Source organism: Chiloscyllium plagiosum, unplaced genomic scaffold (genome assembly GCF_037043375.1).
Source record: "Chiloscyllium plagiosum isolate Xiang-an unplaced genomic scaffold, Cpla_swu_hap1 HiC_scaffold_5, whole genome shotgun sequence".
NCBI lineage: Eukaryota > Metazoa > Chordata > Chondrichthyes > Orectolobiformes > Hemiscylliidae > Chiloscyllium > Chiloscyllium plagiosum.
The window spans coordinates 89,804,815-89,828,497 of record NW_028270143.1 but is presented as its reverse complement, the minus strand read 5'-3'; the positions used below and the strand labels follow the sequence as shown (position 1 = coordinate 89,828,497).

At 40.5% G+C, this 23,683-nt stretch overlaps 1 protein-coding gene and 1 pseudogene across 8 annotated transcripts in view; both read right to left on the bottom strand.

The window, feature by feature from the left end:
* The window catches only part of myo3a (myosin IIIA), a 433,748-nt gene that overhangs the window by 20,026 nt on the left and 390,039 nt on the right, over positions 1-23,683 (bottom strand). The window lies entirely within an intron of this gene.
* Positions 19,622-20,692, bottom strand: LOC148149978 (protein FAM149B1-like; annotated as a pseudogene).

The following is a 23,683-nucleotide window of genomic DNA, read 5'->3' as shown; positions in this document are numbered from 1 at the left end:
TTGAACTTATTAAATTAATCAATGTGTATTGATGCGTATGGAGTCTACGATACAGAGCATCTGGAACAGCTCAATTAAATTTGTAAAATTGTAGCCGATGATTGCAGGCAGGTGATAGAAACACTGCCAATAGAATAGCACCCTATTTTATGGGTCCACCTCCCCAGTCTTGAGTGGTCCATAAAATCCAGCCTCTAGAGGAAAGATCACCTTCTCTCAACCACCTTACTTTATAGGAATCATTAAACACTGGCTTAATGCTGGAAGTTCATTGACTCCATTTTATGTCTCAAGGCTCATTTCCATTCCTTGCCCCTTTTGAAAGGATTGTTGTATGCCAACCCTGATGTCTCAAACATAGAATACATTGTAACCTTTACGTTTCAGTCCAACTCAACAGTTCATCCATTAGACCACGTCTCTGCATTGAGCTATATCTGCTTCTGAGGTGACCACAAAAACATGCAACCTGCATTCTACAGTAAGACAGTTTTGTATTGTTTGCTAGTCATTTTAGTCAAAGTTTTACGAAAACTGAAATATCCAGGTTAAGAAATTCAGAAATCACCAGGACTTCTAGATCCCTGAGGTGCAATAGACACTCTTACCTTTTCAATAGAATACGATGAATTTACATTGTCAAATCCATAATTTATGTTGGATGTTGGATTATATTCAATAGACAGGGAAAGAATGGTGACATAACTCCAAATCAGAATATTGTATGGTTTGGAGGGGAATTAGCAGGTAGTGATAATCCCATCCATGCATCCATTGGTCTTGTCCTGCTTTTGGTCCAGGTTATAGGTTTTTAAGGTGATATCTAAGGAGCTTTAATGAATTGTTGCAATGCATCATGTAGATGGTACACACTACTGCTACTGAACACTGGTGGGGGAGGGAGTGGATGTTTGTGGATCTGGTGCCAATCAAGTGGGCTGCTTTGTCCTGGATGGTGTCAAACATTTTGAGTACTGTTGCAGCTGAACTCATCCAGGCAAGTGGGGAGTATTCCATCACACTCCTCACTTGTCCCTTCTAGATGGTGTACAGGCTTTGGGATGATGGTTAGATTTTCATTTGTTGAAGATGGTCATTGCCTGGCACTTGTCAGGCTCAAATGTTATTTGCCAAGCCTGGATGTTGTCTGGTTATTGCATGTGTACACGATTTTTTCAGCAGCTGAGAGGTTAACAGAAGTTGCTAATTAAATATCACAGCTTTGAGTGATGCCTGCTCATAATTTGCAAGCTTCATGACTTCACCAAATGAAAGCCCTGAAATGTGGCTGCTTCATTCAATTTTCATATGGTGATCCATTATTTATTTTGTGTTTTCAGTTGTATTTTCCTACATCATGTCAGCATATTATCTAGTTTTGTTGGGTACTATGGCAGTTTTTTTTGGTTAAATTGTGCTACACTATTATTGGTTAAAGTTATATTGTTCAAAATGATGAGGATAGACATTTGGTTTGGAATCTTCAATCTATTTCCTCTTCTTTATCTAAAATAATGAGAAGTAAATAAATACAAGTGTAGAACATCTGTGACATTTGGTTGGCACTTGTTGCTGCTCTGGATCCTAGTGCTGATTATGGATCCCTTCACATTTAGTTGAACATATCAGAACTGATGTCTCTTCGCTGTCTTCAGTTCAATATAACAGTTGCCAGAGATCTGCACCATCTGCTTTTAGATAAGCTATAGACAACATATGATACAAGGACAGAAAAATGACTGAGTGATAGGAAGCAGACAGTAATGGTTAATGGATAATTTTTGGCGTGGAGGAAGGTTTGTAGTGGACTGTCCCAGTGTCTGAGGGACCCTCGCTTTTCATGTTATATAACAAAGATCTGGATTTTGGTGTGTAGGGAATAATTTCAAAATTTTCAGATGACATGGAAGAAATTAGAAGGATTGTAAACTGTGAGGAGAGCAGTGTTAAACGCCAAAAGGACATCGATAAGTTGATGGAGTGGGCAGATAGGTGGCAGATGAAGTGCAATGCAGAGAAATGTTAGGTAATGCACTTTGGTCAGCAGTACATTGAAAGACTATATAAAATAGGAGTTATAACTCTAAAGAAGTACAGTAGCAAAGGGACCTGGGTGCATAAATGCACATATCATTAAATGTGATACGGCATTAATTGTGGTGGTGGGAGAACTTATTAAAACATAATATTCCTTCATTTTTAGAGCACATGAACAAGGAGGTTATGTTGGACTTATATGAGACACTTGTTAGACCTCAGCTGTAGTATTGTGTATGGATGTGGGTGTCACACTATAGAAAAGATGATGAATAAATTGGAGGGAGTACAGAAACAATTTACAAGAATAACTCCAGGAATGAGAAACTTCAGTTATGAGGATAGATTGAAGCTTTGACACAATTCTATATTGGAGAGAAGAAGGCTGAGATGAAGTTTTATAGAGTGTTTTATAGAGCAGACTGCACAGTGTAGATGGTTGTTCTTGCTTGTAAAAGAAAAAAAAAATCCACTGCCTGGAAATGTGTTGGAGGCAGGTTCAACTTAAGCATTCAAGAGGGCATTGGATGATCATTTCAATAGAAGTGGTGTGAAGGAATATGATCAGCACTAGGCAATAGAACCATTGCAGCCACTATGGGAAGAATGGTCTTTTTCTGCATTGTAACAATTCTGTGATGCAGTGGGATACCTCTTTCCTTAGTAGTGAGTGTTACCATGAAATAATTCCCCCCAAAATTATACTTGACTCTCATGTAGATATTCATCTAATTGTAGCTACATTAACTGAAATGAAATGAGAAGAAAAAAATACGTATGTAGCCTGACGATAACTGAATGATTAGAAAGGACTACTTCTTGAGATGAGTTCTATCAGACTTGAAATATTAACTCTGTTTCTCTCTCCACTGATGCTACCAGACCTGCTGAGTTTCTGCAGAATTCTCTGTCTTTATGGATATAGGTTTGCTCGCTGAGCTGGTAGGTTCATTTTCAGATGTTTTGCCACCATGCTAGGTAACATCTTTAGTGAGCCTCCAGACGAAGCATTGCTGATGATTCCTGCTTTTTATTTATATGTTTGGGTTTGTTTGGGCTGGTGATGTCATTTTTGGCAGTGATGTCATTTCCTGTGGTGATGTCATTTCGTGTTATTTTTCTCAGGGGTGGTAAATGGGGTCATTGTGTTTGTTGATAGAGTTCCAGTTGGAATGCCATGCTTCTAGGAATTCTCTTGCATGTCTCTGTTTGGCTTGTCCTAGGATGGATGTGTTGTCCCAGTCGAAGTTGTGTCCTCCCTCATCTGTATGTAAGGATATTAGTGAGAGAGGGTCATGTCGTTTTGTGGCTAGTTGATGTTCATGTATCCTGGTGGCTAGTTTTCTGCCTGTTTGTCCAATGTAGTGTTTGTTACAGTCCTTGCAAGGTATTTTGTAAATGGCATTAGTTTTGTTTGTTGTCTGTAAAGGGTCTTTCAAGTTCATTAGCTGCTGTTTTAGTGTGTTGGTGTGTTTATGGGCTACCATGATGCCAAGGGGTCTGAGTAGTCTGGCAGTCATTTGCGAGATGTCTTTGATGTAGGGGAGAGTGGCTATGGTTTCTGGATGCGTTTTGTCTGCTTGTATGGGTGTGTTGCTGAGAAATCTGTGGACTGTGTTCATTGGGTACCCGATCTTTTTGAATACACTGTATAGGTGACTTTCCTCTGCTCTGCATAGTTCCTGTGTGCTGCAGTGTGTGATGGCTCATTGAAATAATGTTCTGATGCAGCTTCATTTGTGGATGTTGAGATGATTGCTTCTGTAGTTCAGTATTTGGTCCATTAGTGTTGTTTTCCTGTAGGCACTGGGTTGAGGTTCCCCAATGGCTGTTCGCTCTACTGTGACATCTAGGTATGGCAGTTTGTTGTTGTCTTCCTCCTCAAACAGGCAGAAAACTAGCCACCAGGATACATGAACATTAACTAGCCACAAAACGACATGACCCTCTCTCACTAGTATCCTTACATACAGATAAGGAAGGACACAACTTTGACTGGGACAATACATCCACCATAGGTCAAGCCAAACAGAGACACGCATGAGAATTCCTAAAAGCATGGCATTCCAACCGGAACTCTATCAACAAGCACACTGACTTGGACCCGGTTTACCACCCCTGAGAAAAAGAACAGAAAATGACATCACTATAGGAAATGACATCACCACACAAATGACATCACCAACCCAAACATAGAAATAGAAAGCTTGAACCATCAGCAATGCTTCGTCCGGAGGCTCACGGAAGATATTACCTCATATGGTGACAAAATGTCTGAAAATGAATCTTCCAAATCAGCGAGCAAACCTACATCCAGAACCTCAACCTGAGCTACAAATCTTGTCAAAACTCTCTGTCTTTATTTCAGATTTTCAGCATCTGTAGTATTTCACTTTGATAAGAAAAATCACTGTTTTAATGTGTTTCTGTGTTTTGCTAAAGGAATGTGTGCCTGTATGTTTAGATTAAGTGTTACAACTCAGCAGTAATGAACTGAACAATCACAGTAGCTCTGAAAGACTGAAGTTCTGTTTTAAAAGCAGTCACAGTAAATCAGAAAGTGTGGACTATTTAATTTATGGTCATAACAGAATTATGTTGTGTAAATATCATATGGTTGATTGGTTGACACAAAAATCAAGGGAATAGCTTATATGAACAGCCTGCACAAATTAAGCCTGAGGTCAAAGTTCATTAAGACTAAGCTATTTTCCAGGGAGACACAAGCAAGTTTTAATGAGCAATTAATCAAACTAGTCATGGAAAACATGATGTGCTTGTGATATTTGCAACTGGTCAAACTGATCATTTGCTGGCAACTGGACAGTGTCAAGATTGAACACACAGACAGTGTGTATGGAGAAAGATTAGAAGAGAAAAGTTTGCCTCAGTGCATAGTAGGCTTTGGAGCTCAGGTCATCTGATCAGCAGCTGAAATTTGGGATGGAGCAGGCTAAGTCCCAGATCGGTTCAAATGAACCTACTCACTTGCAATTGTAAGCATTGTAAGGGTGAGATTTTTGCAGTATTTTAATACTGTACATTGTTTTGATTAGGAAGCTTGGGTATATTCTATTGTTAAAACTATTAGAGGTTATTGTTATTCAGAGTAAATCCAATGGACAAAATGTGAAAGTGAAAATTAAAATTGACAGTATTAAAATTCTTTATACCAATCTGATAGCTTGCGTAAGTAAGAAATGTGTGCAGTCAATTGTGTACAAATGTTATTAGATCAAACAAACATCATAATGCATGTTATTGGATATACTCCTAGAAGATTGCCAGGGTTGGAGGATTTGAGGTTTAGGGAGAGACTAAGTAGGCTGGGGCTGTTTTCCCTGGAGCGTCAGAGACTGAGGGGTGACCTTACAGAGGTTAGTGAAATCATGAGGGGCATGGATAGGGTAAATAGACAAGGTCTTTTCCCTGGGGTGGGGGAGTCCAGAACTAGACGGCATAAATTTAGGGTGAGAGGGGAATGATATAAAAGGGACCTAAGAGGCGCCTCTTTCACACAGAGGGTGTCGTGTATGTACGGTATGAGCTGCCAGAGGAAGTGGTGGTGGCTGGTACAATTACAGCTTTTAAAAGGCATCTGGATAGGTATATGAATAGGAGGGTTGAGGTGGATATGGGCCAAGTGCTGGCAAATGGGATTAGATTAGGTTAGGACATCTGGTCGGCATGGACGAGTTGGACCGAAGGGTCAGTTTCCATGCTGTACATCTCTATCACTCTAAGGCACAAGACCAGTACAAGACCATAAGGTGTTGAAGCAGAAGTAGGCCATTCAGCCCATCGAGTCTGCTTTGCCATTCAGTGACATCATTGGTGATCTGATAATCCTCAATTTCACTTGCCTGCCTTTATCCCGTAACTCTTGCAGATTAAAAACCTGTTGATCTCAGTCTTGATAGTACTTCATGACCCAACCTTGGCAGGCTGCTATGGTAAAGATTTCCATAGATTCACTACCCTCTGAGAGAAGAAATTCCTCCTTACATGTGCGACCCATTACTCTGAGATTATACGGTCTCCCACAAGCGGAAACACCTCTCCGCATCCATCATGTCAAATCCTAAAGAATCTCATAAGCTTCAACAAGGTTGCTTCTCTTTCTACTAAACTTCAGTGAGTCAAGACTCTACCTCCTCAACCTCTCCTCAAAAGGCAGTCCCTCCATACCAGTATCCGTGTAGTGAACCTTCTCCAGACTGTGTCCAATGTCAGTATTCATGTGCTGACAGAAGAAGCCTAAAACTGTTCACATTGTTCCAGCTGTGGCCTTCTATCACAAAACCTCCTTATTTCATACACTATTCCCTTTGAAATAAAGGCCAACATTCCATTTGCCTTCCCTTTATCCACTGAACTTGGATGCTATCATGTGTTATTCATGAATAAGGAACCCCCAAATCCCTCTCTTCTTGCTTTCTGCAGCTCTTTTCCATTTAAATAATATTCAGCTCCTCTATTCTTCCTACCAAACTGTATAACTTCACATTTTCCTTAACCTGTTAAAATTTGTCCACTCGCTTGACCCTTTCAGCCTTCTTGTGATATTCTCACCAATGTGCTTTCTCATCTATTTTCCATTACTTCGGATTATCCTTTTACATTTGTCTTATTTGAAGGAGAAGACACACTGCATTGGAATGGCAAGGAAGGACACTGATATGGTGATCAGCACCTATTCTGTAATGTCCCACTAGCAACAAAGATATGCCATGCAGTTTTGCCTTAATTAAAATGGGTGTGAGAAAGGGCAATGATTGTTACAAGGCTTCAGACAGTACTCAATAGACATTAAGTTAACTTTGCGCCATGACTGTTAAATGTAACGAGGAATGAAACTTGAATAAATGCTCCATGAAACTTGCATTGATGTTTTTACTGGCAAGTGACCTCCAGCCTCAGAAAGAGCCATTCTCATTTGGCCTATTTCCTGTTGCAAGAGATCCAATGTTTTAGCATCAATACCAGAAGTGTTGCTTATATTTCTCTGCTGTATCACTGAGACAAATTAGTTGATTTTCCTCTAACCAAGAAGATTTCCTCTTGAGTTGTGGAGCTTTTAACAGCTGCAGTGTCAATGAATTCTTTGATCTCTCTCCAAGTGCGCCTTGGGCCACAATTCTCATGGGCCACTCTTTCCATTACCAGTAAATTGAGGGTCATTTTTCAATCTTATTTATTTCAACAGGCAACAGAAACTTTGTTTTGGGCTCAACTTTCAAATAATACAAGAGATGGTTCTCCATTCAGGTATTCTTGCTGAGGTATGGTGTTTGCAGGAAATGCTGATTAGGAACTCAGCAGCACACAGCCTGTGATTTTCTCTCCATTTAAACTAAATGAGATAGAAATTAACCTGTGTGACTGCAATTTATCAGACATCATCCTCTCTGAACCTTCTGTTTCTCAAGGTACATCAAATTAAGAAACAGTTCTTGGTTAATGGTAAATAAAGTAGCACACTGTTGAAGATTTCTATCTTGCGCTTATCAGTGTGTATTACACACACATGTAATCCTTTCTGGGTTAGAATCATACCTTGCACAAAGGGGGATGGTTGTGTTTGATGGAGTCCAGTTATTTCAGCCTCAGGACATTGCTGCAGAATTCCCTCAGACAATACCTACACTCAACCATCAGTTGCCTCATCCACGATTTTCCATGCATATAAAGTTACAAATAGTGATCTCCCTGACAAAATTAACAGTCTTATGGACAAGCGTGAATTAATTAAGAAAAGTTAGCATGGGCTTATTAAAGGCAAATTGTGTTTTACTAACCTGAGTATTTTCATTAAGTAACAGAGATGATAAAGATAATATATAATATCATAGAATCCCTACAATGTGGAAGCAGGTCATTTGGCCCATCAAGTCCACACTGACCCTCCCACCCTATCCCTGTATTTCACGTAGCTAGTGTCTACATCCTTAGGTACTATGGGAAATTTAGCACAGCCAATTCACCTAGTCTGCACATCTTTGGACTGTGGGAGTAAACCACACAGACATGGGAGAATTTACAAACTCCACATAGACAGTCATCCAAGGCTGGAACTGAACTCAAATCTCTAGCACTGTGAGGCAGTAGTGCTGACCACTGAGCCACCTTGCCACATAGACTTATAAAATGCATTTGGTAAAGCACAAAATTGGAGCCGACGAAATAAAAGGGGCAGCAGTAACATAAATATGAAGATATCTGCATGACATCAAACAGAGGATAATCGTTTCTCAGGCTGGAGAAGGGAATACAGTGGTGTTCTTCAGGAGTCAGTACTAGGATCACTGCTTTCTTAAAATATATGAATGATTTGGACTTGAGCACAGGGGGGCACAATTTTGGTTTTGCAGGTAATACAAAACCAGGAAGTGAACTGTGAAGAGGAGAGCAATCAAATTAAAAAAAAGATAAAGAAAGACTGAAATCGTCAGTCTAATAGAATAGCTCATTTCATGGCATTTGGATATTAATGCACAGAAATGTGATATGATACATTATGGTGGGAAGAATGGTGAGAGACAATAAAATTAAAAGACACAAATCGACAGGGATTTCAGGAACAGAGAGGCCTGAGGACTATGTGCACATATTGTTGATGGTAAAAGGCAGGTTAGGAAAGTAGTTAAAAAGACATACAAGATCCCAAGCATAATAAACCAAGACACAGATTCCAAAAACAAGAACGTCATTATGAAGCTTTAGAAAATGATGGTTTGGCCTCATTAGTAACTTACATCCAATGTTAGGTACCATATTTACGAAGGCTATGGAGCATATGCAGAAAAGGTCGATAACAACAGTTTCAAGGATGCAGCAGTTGTGTGTTTAGACTGGGCAAACAGGAGCAGCATGGTGGGTCAGTGGTTAGCACTGCTGCCTCACAGTGCCAGGGACCCGGGTTCAATTCCACCCTCTGGCAACTGCCTGTGTGGAGTTTGCAGGCTCTCCCCATGTCTGTGTGGGTTTCCTCCTGTAGTCCAAAGATGTGCAGGTTAGGTGTACTGGCCATAGGGAATGCAGGGATAAGATAGGGGGTGGATCTGAGTGGGCTGATGCTTGGTGTGGATGTAATGAGCCGAATAGCCTGCTTCCACGTTCTATGGGGATGTCTTGCTTAGAGAAGAGAGTTGACAGGTGATTTAATAAAGATGCTCAAAAGTATGAGGAGTCGAGTTAGCATTGATGGAAACTGTTCCCATTGATTCAGAGGTTGCCTACATGGACATAGAATTTGGGAGAGAGTGATGGAGGCAGATTCAGTCAGGGCTTTCAAGACACAATGAGGTATGCACCCTGAAGAGAACATTTACAAGAACAAAGAGCTAGTGGGACACGCTGATCTGCTGTGCAGACCAATGGGCTATAAACATTTTATGGTTCTATGATTATATAATCGTAATGATGTTAATGAACCAATCTAAAGAAGCATTGACTATGACCATGAAGGATTTGTGATTCTGCATGGAAAGTGGCCCTTCAGCCCACTGTGTCTGTATCAGTCAGATAGACCTTCTATACCCCAATCCCATTTCCCATGATTTGGCCCATAGCATTGTATGGTATGGCACTTCAACCATTCATCTAAATACCTCTTAAATATTGTCATGTTTCCTGCATAGAACGTAGAACATAGAACAGTACAGTACATTACAAGCCCTTCCGCCCTCAATGTTGTGCTTACCTTTTATCTGACTCTCAGATTGGATTAACGTACGTCCTTCTCTATCTTCCATGTGCCTTTCCAAGAGTCACTTAAATGTCCCTAATGTATCTGACTGTGCTACCACTGCCAGCAGTGCATTACACACACCCACCACTCTCTGTGTAAAAAACCGACCTCTGACATCTCCCCTAAACCTTTCTCCAATCAACTAAAGATTATGCCCCCTTGTGATAGCTATTTCCAACCTGGGAAAAAAAAGTCTCTGGCTATCCACTCTATCTATGCCTTTCATCATCTTGTGCACCTCCAGCAAGTCATTTCTCATCCTTCTTTGCTTCAATGAGAAAAGCCCTAAATCCCTCAACCTTTCTTCATAAGACATGCCCTCCAATCCAGGCAGCATCCTGGTAAATCTCCTCTGCATCCTCTCTAAAGCTTCCACATCTGTCCTATAATGAGGCGACCAGAACCGAACACAATATTCCAACCATGATCTAACCAGGGCTCTATAGAGCTGCAGCATAACCTCGAGGCTCTTAAACTCAATCGCCTTGCTAATGAAAGCCAACACACCACTGCCTTTTTGACAACCACATTTCTATTGTGCATTTCCTTGAGAACATCTGTTCCCAATTTAGGTGCCCCAGTTCCTGCCTAATACTGTTGTAATTCCCCCTCTCCCTGTTAAATGCTTTCCCATACCGTCTGCTCCTATCCCTACCACATATGCATGTACCACCTTTTCAAATCACCTATCAACTCTCTTCTTTAAGCAAGACATCCCCATAGAATGTGGAAGCAGGCTATTCAGCTCATTAAGTCCACTCCAAACAGCACTTGGGTGGCACCTTTGAGAGGTCTATAGACATGGATCCCAAGAGCTCTCTGTTCCTCCACACTGCCAAGAATCCTGCCTTTAACCCTGTTTTCTGCATTCAAATTCAACTTTCTAAAGTGAATCACTTCACACTTTTTCAGGGTTATAAAGTAGCCAGAAAGGAACTGAAGAATGGACTTAGGAGAGCTAGAAAGTGGTGTAAAAAAACTTTAGCAGGTAGCATTAAGGAAAACCTTAAGGCATTCTACTTGTATGTGAGGAACAAGAGGATAGCCAGAGTATGGCTGGGGGCTGATCAGGGATAGTGGAGGGAATTTGTGCCTGGAGTCAAGGAGGTAGTGGAGGTCCATAATGAACATTTTGCTTCAATATTCACTACTGACAGGGACCTTGACATTATTGAGGACAGCATGAAACTGATTTGCTTGAACATGCTGATATTCAGAAGGATGATGTGCTGAAAATTTTGAAATCCATAAGGGTATGTAAATCCTCCGGGCCAGGCGGGATATACCCTTGGTTCCTAGAGGAAGCAAAGGAAGAGATTGCTATGCCTTTGGAAATGTTCTTTGCGTCCTCACTGTCTACTGGAGTAGTACCAGATGATTGGAGGGTGGCAAATGTTATTCCCTTGTTCAAGAAAGGGAATAGGGATAATCCTGGCAAATACAGACCAGTGAGGCTTACATCTGTGGTGGGCAAAGTATTGGAGAGGATTCTGAGAGACAGGATTTATGATTACCTGGAAAACCATAGTTTGATTAGAGATACTCAGCATAGCTTTGTGAGGGGCAGGTCATGCCTCACAAACACGATTGAATTCTTTGAGGATGTGACAAGACATATTGATGAAGGTAGAGCAGTGGATGTGGTGTATATGGATTTTAGCAAGGTATTTGATAAGATCCCAATGGTGGGCTCATTCAGAAAGTAAGGAGGTATGGAATACAGGGAAATCTAGCTATGTGGATACAGAATTGGCTGGCCCATAGAAGATAGAGGGTGGTGATAAATGGAAAGTGTTCAGCTTGGAGCTTGGCGACCAGTGGTATTCTGCAGGGATCTGTTCTGGGACCTCTGCTCTTTGTGATTTTGATAAATGACTTGGATGAGGAAGTGGAAGCGTGGATTAGTAAGTTTGCTAATGAGTGATGGATTGTGTGGAGGGCTGTTGTAGGTTGCAGAGGGACATTGACAGAATGCAGAACTGGGCTGAAAAGTGGCAAATAGAGTTCAACCTATGCCTTCTTAACAACCCTACCCACCCTCCCTTTTGTCTTCAAGGATCTATGGACATGCATACCAAGGTCCCTCTGATCCATAGTAGTTCCCAATACTCTACCATTCATTGTGTACTCACCTGCATTGTGAATCCTCCCAAAATAATCTCTCACTTTTTGGGTAAAATTCTATCTGCTATTGTTCTGACCGTCTGACTAGCCTTTCCTATGGCACAGTGACTCAGTGGTAGCCCTGTTGCCTCACAGTGCCAGGGACCCAAATTTGATTCCAGCCTTGGGTGACTGTTTGGAGTTTGTATGCTCTCCCCATGTCTGCATGGGTTTCCTCCAGTTGCTCTGGTTTCTTCCCACAGTTGTGCAAGTTAGGTGGATTGGTCATGATAAATCACTCATAGTGTTCAGGGATGTGTAGGTTAGGTGGATTAGCCATGGGAAATGCAGGGTTACAGGGAAAGGAGGGGTGGGTCGAGTGGGATGCTCTTCAAAGGGTCAGTATGTATTGGATGGGCCAAATGGCCTCCTTCCACACTGTTGGGATTCTATGATTCTGTCGGGATTCTATGATTCTGTAGTGTAAAGCTTTATTCCTCCTTATTTACCCCACCACCAATTTTTGTGCCACCTTACTGATCAGACCCGCTAAATTTATGTTCAGATCATTAATGTATACCACAAACAGCAAAGAACCCAGCACAAAATCCTGCAGTATGACACCAGACACAGGGTTTTATTCACAAACACAACCTTCAACCAACCTCTCCTTCTGCCACTAAGCCAACTTTGGATCCAGTTTTCTAAGGATCCCATTGGCTGTTACTTTCTTGACCATTTTCCCATATGACACCTTTCTGAAGCCATACTAAAGGCCATGTAGACTACATCCACTGCGCTGCCTCAACAACATTACTAGTCACCATCTAACAATTCAATCAAATTCTTTTAGACATGATCACTTTCAGATAAGGCCAGCTACCTTGATTCATCTTCCTTGCTCCAGTTGGAGATTAATTCTGTCCCTCAGAAATTTTCCAAATGTTTGTCAATCGCTGATGCTTGACTGTCTCCTATAGTTCCCTGGTTTATCCCTACTGACCTTCTTCAATAATGATACCACATAACCTTTAAGGTATCTTTGAGACTTGTGGCACCTCTTCTGTGGCCCTAGAGTATTTAAGAATTAATGCCAGGGCCCCAACAATCTCCTTTGTTCTGAGAGCAGCCTGGACTACATCTCATTTGGGTTTGTGAATTTATCCAATTTTAAGCAAGCTAAAAACGCTAATACCTGCCCCCTCTCAATGTGGATTCATTCATTGCTCACAGATGATCATGTACATATAAGAGACTGGAAAATCTGTTGCTCCAAAGACACTGAAGAAGCTTGATGCTATCCAAGACAGAATAGCCCATTTGTTTGGCACGCCATAACCTTCTTAAACATTCACTCTCTCCACCACTGGCATCCAACGACACAGTGTGAACCATCCATGAGAAGTACTGTGGCACTCACCATACTTTAAATACTTTAAAAGCATATTCCAAATCCCTGTGTTTTACCACGTAGAGGGACAAGGAGAGAGTACATATAAGAATACCATCATCTGCAAGTTCATCTCCAAGTCATACATCACCTTGACTTAGAACTATATATTTCTTCCTTCAGTGTTACAGGTCAAAATCTTAACATCACTATTGGCATTCCCACACCTCAAAGACTGCAATGGTTCAAGTAGGTGACTCACCACCACCTTTGCAAAGGATAGTTAGGGATGGACAATAAATACAGTCAAGATTAAATAAATACAAAAAATCATGTGGAACAAGTGGCTAATTTAACACTACCAAACTTACCACTACAGTAGATACATTTTTAACTCAATCTGTTCAAGGTGTTCTTATTCATTTTTTTTGAGCTAAACAAAATTGGTTTCCTAAGCAACTTTTAAATCTTTGTAAAGTCTCAAATAAGCTATTATTCAAATCCTGTTCTCATAATGAGTTAGGAAGATTGCCCAATGGACAATTGAGCAGTACAAAGCTGAAAGATCTAAATTTCACTACAGAATGAGATCATTTCAGCTGGAGACTGAGATCGATCTCCAATTGGCCTCATCGTCATTGGGTTTATGAGTGGAGAGTCGGCCAAGTTTCTGGGTATTGGTAACATTCAGAGTTAATAAGTAAAAATGAAATGCTGACCTGATTGGGTTAGTCGTGCTGCTCTTCCTTCCTTGTGTTTAACACATAACTAATGCTGAATTGGCCAAGGCAATGGAGGATGACACATTGATTTCAGTGAACTGGGAGAATTAAAAGTGATCCCATATTTAAAAGAGATCTGTAATTTCTCTTACATAATTCCATAAGATCATAAGACATAGTAGAAATTAGGCCATTCAGCCCATCGAGTCTGCTCTGCCATTCAATCATGCCTTATAAGTTTCTCAACCCCATTGTCCGGCTTTCTGCCCATAATCCTTGATCCCCTTTACAATTAAGACCCATCTATCTATCTCGGTCTTAAATATACTCAATGACCTGGCCTCCTCAGCCTTCTGTGGCAGTGAATTCCATAGATTCACCACTCTCTGGCTGAAGAAGTTTCTCCTTATCTCTGTTTTAAAAGGTTTTCCCTTTACTCTTGGGATTTGCCCTTGAGTACTAGACTCTCCTACTAAAGGAAATATCTTCCCAACGTCCACTCTGTCCAGGCCATTCAGTATTCTGTAAATATCAATTAGATCCCCCCTCATCCTTCTAAACTCTGTCAAGTATGGATCCAGAGTCCTCAAGCGTTTCTCATGTGTTAAGCTGCTCATTCCTGGGACCATTCTCATGAAACTCCTCTGAACACACTCCAGGGCCAGCACATCTTTTCTGAGACATGGGGCCAAAAACTGTGGCCTGACCAGAGCCTTGTAGAGCCTCAGAAGAACATCCCTGCTGTTATATTCAAGTGCTCTCGAAATAAATGGCATCCTTGCATTTGCCTTTCCAACTACCGAATCAAACTGCAAGTTTACCTTGAGAGAATCCTGGACTAGGACTCCCAAATCTCTTTGCACTTTAGACTTCTGAATTTTCTCCCCATTTAGAAAATATCCATGCCTCTATTCTTCGTACCAAAGTGCATGACCGCACACTTTTCCCCGTTGGACTCCATAATTTGATAGGATGCAAGTGAAAGCTTTCTCTTTCTCTTGTTCTCTCTACACTTCAAAACTATTTTCACACTCTTCCTTCATTTATATCATGCTGAAATCAAGGGATGTTGCTTCAAAGCCTGGTCCACCTCGTCTGGTCTCCAAACTTCATTACTTCGCTTAGTTTTATTTTCCCCCATCTTCTTGCAGTCTTCAGGCTTTTAAAACCTAAACTGTGTCATCTAATTATTGCATCTTGACTTGTTTTTTTTTCTTTTGTCCTCACTTTATTAAGGTGATGTTTTGCACCATGTTCTTGGCACTTCACCTTGAAATTATAAGACAGAACTGTAATTGAACTTTCGTAATAACTTCTGACATAACCAACTACAGAACTTTTCAATGTACACACTGGATGGAAGAGAGATAACAAACAACTGTGTTTTATGTTTGTGTGTATTTGATGCTGGAGTTAATACTGTATCTAGTTTTCCCTTTCTCCAAGTGTTTACTATATATGTTATGATCCTAAAACAAGTGTGCTGGTGCTCCACGCAGATGAAATAAATGGGCCAACTATATTATACTGAGCAAAAACTGATACAATCTAAGAAAAAGGGGATTTAAATTGAGATTACGGTCATGACATAAGGAATAATCAGTTCTCACCTTACTGCAGTGATCTCAATGATAACTAGTCTTAAAAATATTTTACTGCAGACACTAAGTATCTGAAATTGAAAACTGAAAATAACAAATTGAAATAATTGAAATCCATGAAATTCTCAAACAGTTTAACAAGATAGATGCTGAGAGATTGGGCAGATAGTACAGGCGTGTGGATTGCTAACAGCCCTGGAAGAAAAGTCTGCAATGAGCCAATGGACCAGAAATAAGTTCACTCCAGCCCACCCACAGTGTGGTATGGTTGTGAAGTGCTGGAAACTGGGACTTCTGCCCCTCAAATGGAAGGGAGTCTCACTCTAGATCTGCTGGCCAATCTAATTGTGTGGTAAGTCTAACAGTCCTGGACATGTCTGAATTCAGTAATGGGTGCTGCTGGGTGCATGCTTGATGAATTCTGGAGTGAGCCAAGTCAGGGCCAATGAGTGGGGACCATTTGCCATTAGTAATGGAGCCAAGGGATGTTGGGCTTTGAAATAAATTCAGGAAAGTATTATCTTTTACGGGTGGTGGAGGAAGGGTAGAGCATACTCCTGATTAGCAAATGAAAGACTCCAAAGTCACCCTACTTCCCATGTTTTAAAACTTTGGTTGGGACCTTGTTGAGACAAATGACTTGAAATTTATTAATACCACCAGCTATTTCCATTGCTATAATATTACTATATATAGTCTGATTCTGTGCTTACTGATTTTTACTTTGCATGTCATTCACATAACCAATTGCCTGAACAACCGCACTGACTTCATTACATTAAGAGAATGACTGGAGGCAAGGTGGGTATATTTATACAGGAGTGTCACATTTAATGATGTCATGTAACTGTTAAACGTTCTGGACCTGTGTGATTTGGAATCTATGGAATAATACATCAGTGGGTTGTGGATGCTTTATCACTGAATATATTTAAGATTAAGATTAGATAAATATTTAGAGAAATCTCAGAAAATCAAGCAATATCAGAAGTAGATAGGAAAGTAGAGAAGAAATCCAAAAGTCAGTTGTGATTGTATTGAATGGCACAGCAGACTTGATGGTCTATTCCTGCTCTTATTAATGTGTTCTTGTACTTATGAAATTTCATGAGTCCCACTCTCCCTTAGCTTCACTTGGTATGGTCAATCCAGCTCTCAACCAATACAGATTTTGATGCCTTTGATAGAAACACAGGAAGACGCATTGACCTTTTTAAACCTTTGAGTCTCCCTAACTGGGAGAAAAAGTTTTTGCCATTCTACCCTTTTTGCTTTTGAGACTGTATTGAAACATTGATCAAATTAGTGCCTAATGCCCCCAAATTCCAGGGATAAAATTCCAGTTCATAGAATGTCCCCTTATAATCTAAGCCTTGACTTGTTATATCTTTCTCCTTCCAAGACCAATGTATCCTCATAAACTGCAATGTCCAGAATGCTTCTAGTACTCCGGGTGTGGTCTAACCAGGACTGTGCATAGCTAAAATATGATACCCATGAATCTGTGCTCTAATCTGCTATTTATTAAAAGGGAGCATTTCATTGGTTTTTAAAATTTACTTTGTGCATCTGTTATGATATTTTAATGTTCAGCTTATCTGGAGCCATAAGTTTCTTTGGACTCCACTATTTTGAAGTATCCAGTTCTGACTATTTTAAGTCCAAAATCAATGACACCATTTCAGCCTGTGCTGAAGTCCACATGCACATTTTTGTCGATTCGTTTAATATATTAATTTAATTTTGCAATATTGAGCTTCAAATTATGTTTATACTTCCACCTATCTCTGGGTCATCAGAAAATTTAGAAATATGTCATCCTATTCTATTGTCTAAGGTGTTAATAAATCTGTCAAATAGTTGGTATCCGATCCCTGCAAGACATAAATTCGTCACTTCCTGCCATTTAGAGTACTTATTCATTTTCTTCATAATCTATCAATTTTCTAAGCAGATGAATGATTTATGTCCAGTTCCATGAACGTCAACTTTAGCTATGTATTTTAGGGAAGGACTTTATCACGTGTCCTGGAAGTCTAACACATATTGACATTAACCTGTCATTATTTTTGTCAACTCTTCCAGAAATTCAGTCAGATATGGTTTGGTTTTTTCAACTCCAGTTGCCCTCCCTGATCAGCTGAAGATTGTCAAAATTTTTGGGGTGGCACAGTGGCTCAGCGGTTCGCACCACTGCCTCACAGCACCAGGGACCTGGATTCGATTCCAGCCTTGGGCCACCTGTCTGTGTGGAGTTTGCACATTTGCCCCATGTCTGCATGGGTTTTCTTTGGGTGCTCTGGTTTCCTCCCACAATCCAAAGATTGTGATGAATTGGCCATGCTAAATTGCTCGTAGTGTCCAGGGATGTGTAGGTGAGGAGCATTAGTCAGGGGTAAATGTAGAGTAATAGGATAGGAGAATGGGTCTGGGTGAGTTACTCTTCAGAGGGTCAGTGTGGACTTGTTGGGCTGAAGGGCCTGTTTTCACACTATAGGGATTCTATGATCTATAAAATATTCAGTCATCAAATCCTTAGTTACGGAATCTGATCACTTCTCCCAGTCACCTTTCTTAAATAGCAGAGTGCCTTACATAATTTTCAAATGAGAAGGTTTTCAAATGGTTCTCAAACAGAGAACGTTGGAATATTATAGTTACAGCATCTGAAATGTTCTCACCCACTTTGTTTAAAGCCCTAGAAAGGAAATCACATTACAAGATAATGAGAGGCATAGATAGAGTCGATAGCCATAGGCTATTTCCCAGGGCAGAAATGACACGAGGGGTCATTGTTTTAAGCTGGTTGGAGGAAAGTATAGAGGGGATGTCAGAGGCGGGTTCTTTACACAGTGAGTTGTGAGAGCGTCGTGGAGGCAGGGTCATTGGGGATATTTAAGAGACTCCTGGACATGCATATGGTCACAGAAATTTGAGGGTGCATACATGAGCATCAGTGGTCGGCACAACATTGTGGGCTGAAGGGCCTGTTCTGTGCTGTACTGTTCTATGTTCTATGTTCTATTACCTTGGGGATTTGTCACTAGTTATGACATTATTTCTTTCAGTCTTGTTATTTGGCTTATGCAAATTTTGGCAAGTGCCTGATTCATTATTAGCTTATTTGTAATGACTAGCATATGAACACTGTCAACACTGTATTGGCATCCAACATGTTTTACTTCATTATTTTTGTCACCAATATCACCCATATCAGCTTTTTAAGGGGCTCATATTCTCTAGACAACTGTCTTTCTTAATATGACAGTATTTTTGCTTTTTGTTTTTGATTTTGATATACTTTGAAAATTTTGTTTCATATTCTTGGAATTTTTTCTTCTTACATTTTTAGATGATCTTCCCTTTACTTTTATATTATCTCCTACCTCTTTAGTGATCCATGGCATTTTGTGATAAAAAGAGCTCATGTTCTTTAGGGGTATAGACTGATTTGGCATTATATTCAATCTTTTTTGAACACCTTCCACTGATCTTCAGCCATTTTACCCTTTAACAGAATTTCCCCATTTAGATTTAGATTAGATTAGATTACTTACAGTGTGGAAACAGGCCCTTCGGCCCACCAAGTCCACACCGCCCCGCCGAAGCGCAACCCACCCATACCCCTACCTTTACCCCTTACCCAACACTATGGGCAATTTTACATGGCCAATTCACCTAACCTGCACATCTTTGGACTGCGGGAGGAAACCGGAGCACCCGGAGGAAACCCACGCTGACACGGGGAGAATGTGCAAACTCCACACAGACAGTCGCCTGAGGCGGGAAGTGAACCCAGGTCTCTGGCGCTGTGAAGCCGCAGTGCTAACCACTGTGCCACCGTGCCGCCCACAAATACAAATTTATTGTCACGTGTATATAAAAATACAGTGAAAAGTGTTTTTTCACATGCAAAACACAAAGTGTTGCCATGCTCCAGCGCCATCTTGAAACACTGATTATAATGCAAGATTTTACTGCAATAGTGTTAGAATTTCTCTTTTCTTCTTACTCTCTGCTACTCCTCCATTTGCTGCTGAGATTTTGTTAAATAAGAGCTAAAAGCTGGCACTTGAACTTGCGATAACTATGGTTCAAGAGGCAAGAACAAATTTTTTGGCTTGATTCCTGCACTTTCATCTGAGGCGGTGTTCTTCTCTTCATCTTCCCTGTGCTTCTGGATCAGTTCCTTCATACGATCCAGGGCATCCAGCCACACCTCATTAAAGGGCATCTCTCACCATTATAATTCTTCTGCAGTCACTCGGAGAGATTGGACGTAGCCCAAACTGCTTTCATATTGCAAAGCAGGACCAAGCTTCTTCTCACAGTTGTCATCTCTCAGCTCTCTGCGAACAAATGTTAGGTATTCCTCAACGAAGTCTTCAGCATCCTCACACCGATCTCTGCCTCTTCATCTTCTTCCCCTGGAAATGTGGCATCAAGTCTGCATAAAGTTATTGCACTGAAAACAATCTGAGATGGTCACTTTTTTTTTACTGAGAATACAAAATTCAGTCACATTTGCATTAGAGCCTGATTTGATAGTTGGCAATGCAGTGGCAATCTGCTCTGGACTGGGATACCAACAATAAGCTTCATCAACAGGATAGATCATTTGTTTCCCCAAACTTTGAAAATGTGGGAAGCCGCATTTCCATTCCTGACACTCCTCCTCCACCAACTGCATGTGAGAACATCTCTTCAAACAGAATTTCATCAATCTCACAGGACATTTGTTGAATCTGTTGGGAGACCACATTCTCAAATTCATTGTCACCCTGAAAAAATGTAGAGCTGAGACATTGGAGATCCTGCGTCCTGAGTAACTTTTGGCAGAAGACAAAGGATATCCAAAATCATCCTGTGAAGGTTGGTTACTGGTATCTTCAGAAATCTCAGATTCACAACTACAGGCTGAATCAACATCCTTGACACTGGTGATAGGAGATGGAGTTGAAAACTCTTCTAATTGATTTGGCAGTGGATGATTTTCAACACTGCATTGTAACATGCTTTGTATCTCTTGTGGAATGGGCAGTGACCTCCAGGTGTATCTTGGATCATTCTGCCACCTGTCACGGCACATTGCCCTGACTGCCTATCTCCGAGATGGTGGTTCTTTCTCTAGAGCTGGGCAGGGCAGACCCAGCCCTGGGTTAATTCTCTGCATTCACAGAGGCCAGTCTCTGTTGCAATCAATTAAAGATAGTCTTACTGAAATCTAGAATCTTAGTAGTTCATTCATCCTTTTCAAACATAGCATTGAACTTGATAAAATTATGATGTTGTTAGATAAATGCTCACACACCATTAGGCTGTTAACTAAATCTGTCGGATGCCTAAATCTAAAATAAAATGCTTTGTTGCCATTAAGCCTGGGACTTTTATTACTGGAGCGTGGACGGTTAAGGGGTACCCTTACAGAGGTTTATAAAATTATGAGGAGTATAGATAAGGTGAATGTCAGGTGTCTTTTCCCTAGATGAGGATTTAATGTTAAATGGGGCATTCTTTTAATGTGAGAGGAGAAAGATTTAAAAGAGAATTGAGGGACAATGTTTTTTACACAGAGAGTGGTTTGTGTGAGGAATGAACATTTAGAGGAAGTAGTGGATATTGGTATACTTACAACGTTAAAAAGACATGAACAAGAAATGTTTGGAAGGATATGGGCCAAGTGCAGGCAGGTGGGACTAGTTTAGTTTGGGGTTATGGCCAACATAGATTGGTTGGACTAAAGGGTCTGTTTTTGTGCTGTATGACTCTATGACATATTGTTATAATCCATCCTGGGTACACTCAAGAAATTCACTATCTTTCAGAAATGTGTGAGTCTCAAACATTATGAAATTTCAGCTCCCCATTTAAAATCACAATGCCTTTACCACACTCTCTTGCTTAATCTCAATATTTATACAATCAACCACTCCACAACTTCTATGAGGCCCTATAGGTAACTTTCACTGCAGTTCTAAATCTTTTTCTATTTCCAGTTTAATGCATAAATTCTTCACAGCTTGCTTACTTATTGTTATGACCTGTCTTACCATTAAAGCAACTTTGTCCTTAATCACTCAGAAAATACTACTCCTCTCCCATCTTCTCTATCTTTCCTGCAGACCTTATAAATTGGTTTACAGTTCCAGTCCAACTGTCTTGCAATCATGTTTCAAATGGCTACATCATCATACTCTCTAAGTTAGAGTACACACTTCCGACTTATTGTTCCTAAGCCATGCATTTGCATTAAAAAAAACACAAATTTGGATTGCACAGGCTCATGTGTGCTTCTACTTTAATGTCATGCACACACATTTCTTATTTCTAGCTCCTGATTTAATTGCCAGGTGGTAGAAATCTTTAAGTTTTCCTAATATCTGCAGCATATTTTCTGATTGTTCCTCTACTCTCTCCCCTTTTTTGTTTATGTTTAAGCAATTTCTATATGGAAAGAGCTGCCAGAGAAAGTGGTGGAAGTGGGTAAATTATATCATTTAAAAGGCATCTGGATGAGTATATGAATAGGAAGGGTTTAGAAGGATATGAGCCAATTGCCAAATGGGACTAGATCAGTTTAGAATATCTGGTTGGCATGGATGGGTTTAACCGAAGGGGCTGTTTACATACTGTATAACCCTATGATTTGATTATTTATGCCACGTTTTCACCTGAAGAGAACCCTGCAGCCTATCTCACGCTTCTCATTAACCATTTGAAATCCATGTGATACCTTGTTCACCCTTTCCTCCAGAATCCTGGTTCCAGTGTGGGTCAGGTGGAACCTCTCCCAATGATAAAACTCCTTCCAAACCCAGTGAAATGCAATCCTTCTTTCTCTTTATTTTTCTCAGATATATGTTCACTGCACTAATAGTGATACCCCTATGTAAATTTGCATGTGGCTCCAACAATAATTCAGAGATTTTGACTCTGAAGGCCTTGTTCTTGAATTTAGCATCCAGTTTCTGGTACCCACCAAACAGAATCTCTTGTCTCCTGGATTCTCCTTTCCCTCTCCAATACTCTTTCAAGCTGAGGGTTCTGAGGAAAGGGCTATTTGACCTGATACATTTACTCTAATTTCTCTCCACAAATGCTGCTAGACCTGCTGAATTTTTCCAGCTGTGTCTGGTTTTGTTTCTTTCAAACTGGTTTGAGATGTTCTTCATACTGGCATTTAGAGGGTGCAACATACCATGTGGAACTCGTGACCCTGCTTGCAACAGATGCTATCTGCCCATCTCCCCGAATTATTGAACCTCCTACAGATATCACATCACTGTTGCCTTCTCAGCCCTTCTGCTGGACAGCCTCCTGCTTTAAAGTGCCTTGGTCCATATTTTGGTTCTCCCTTCTGTTCTTCACAGGGAACAAGTAGACTATACCTGTTATAGAGAGAATCAGTTTCTGCAGTTCTTCATTCTCCATATTATCTAGGTTCCCATACACTTGTCGACTACCACCAACTTATTCTGAACTTTGCTACACAATGAGTTGAGAACAAAGTCAGCAGCAAACTATCCGTTTTCCCCTACCAATGCAGTGTCTTTCAAAATCAAACTCCAGCTCAAAGATTCTAAGCAGGCGACATTCCAAGCAACAGAATAATTACATTGGTGGTAGTATAGAAAAGCTTTACTAGACTGCATCCTGAATGTGAGGATGATCCTATGATAAGAGGGGTTCTCACTGAAGCATCTAATAGTCTGAAGAGGGTTGACAGGTTCGATACTGAGAAGTGCTTCCTCTTTCTGGGGTACATTAGAACAAAAGAACAAAGCCTCAGGATAACAGGACAATCATTTCAGACTAAGTTGAGGAGAAATGTCTTTGCCAACAGGGCTGTGAATCTTTGGAATCACCAGCTTGGCTGGCTGTGCATAGTCCATTGTTATGTACATTTGAAAGTGAGAAAAAATAGATTGTTAATTTCCCAGGGAATCAGTGGAGATAAGGAATAAGGTGGAAAATGGAGTTGAGGTATAGGTTCAGCCACGACTTTCTTAAATGACAGATGAAGGATGAATTACATGTCTGCTCCTGTGCCTATTTCTTACTTTTCAGTAGGGAAGACCTC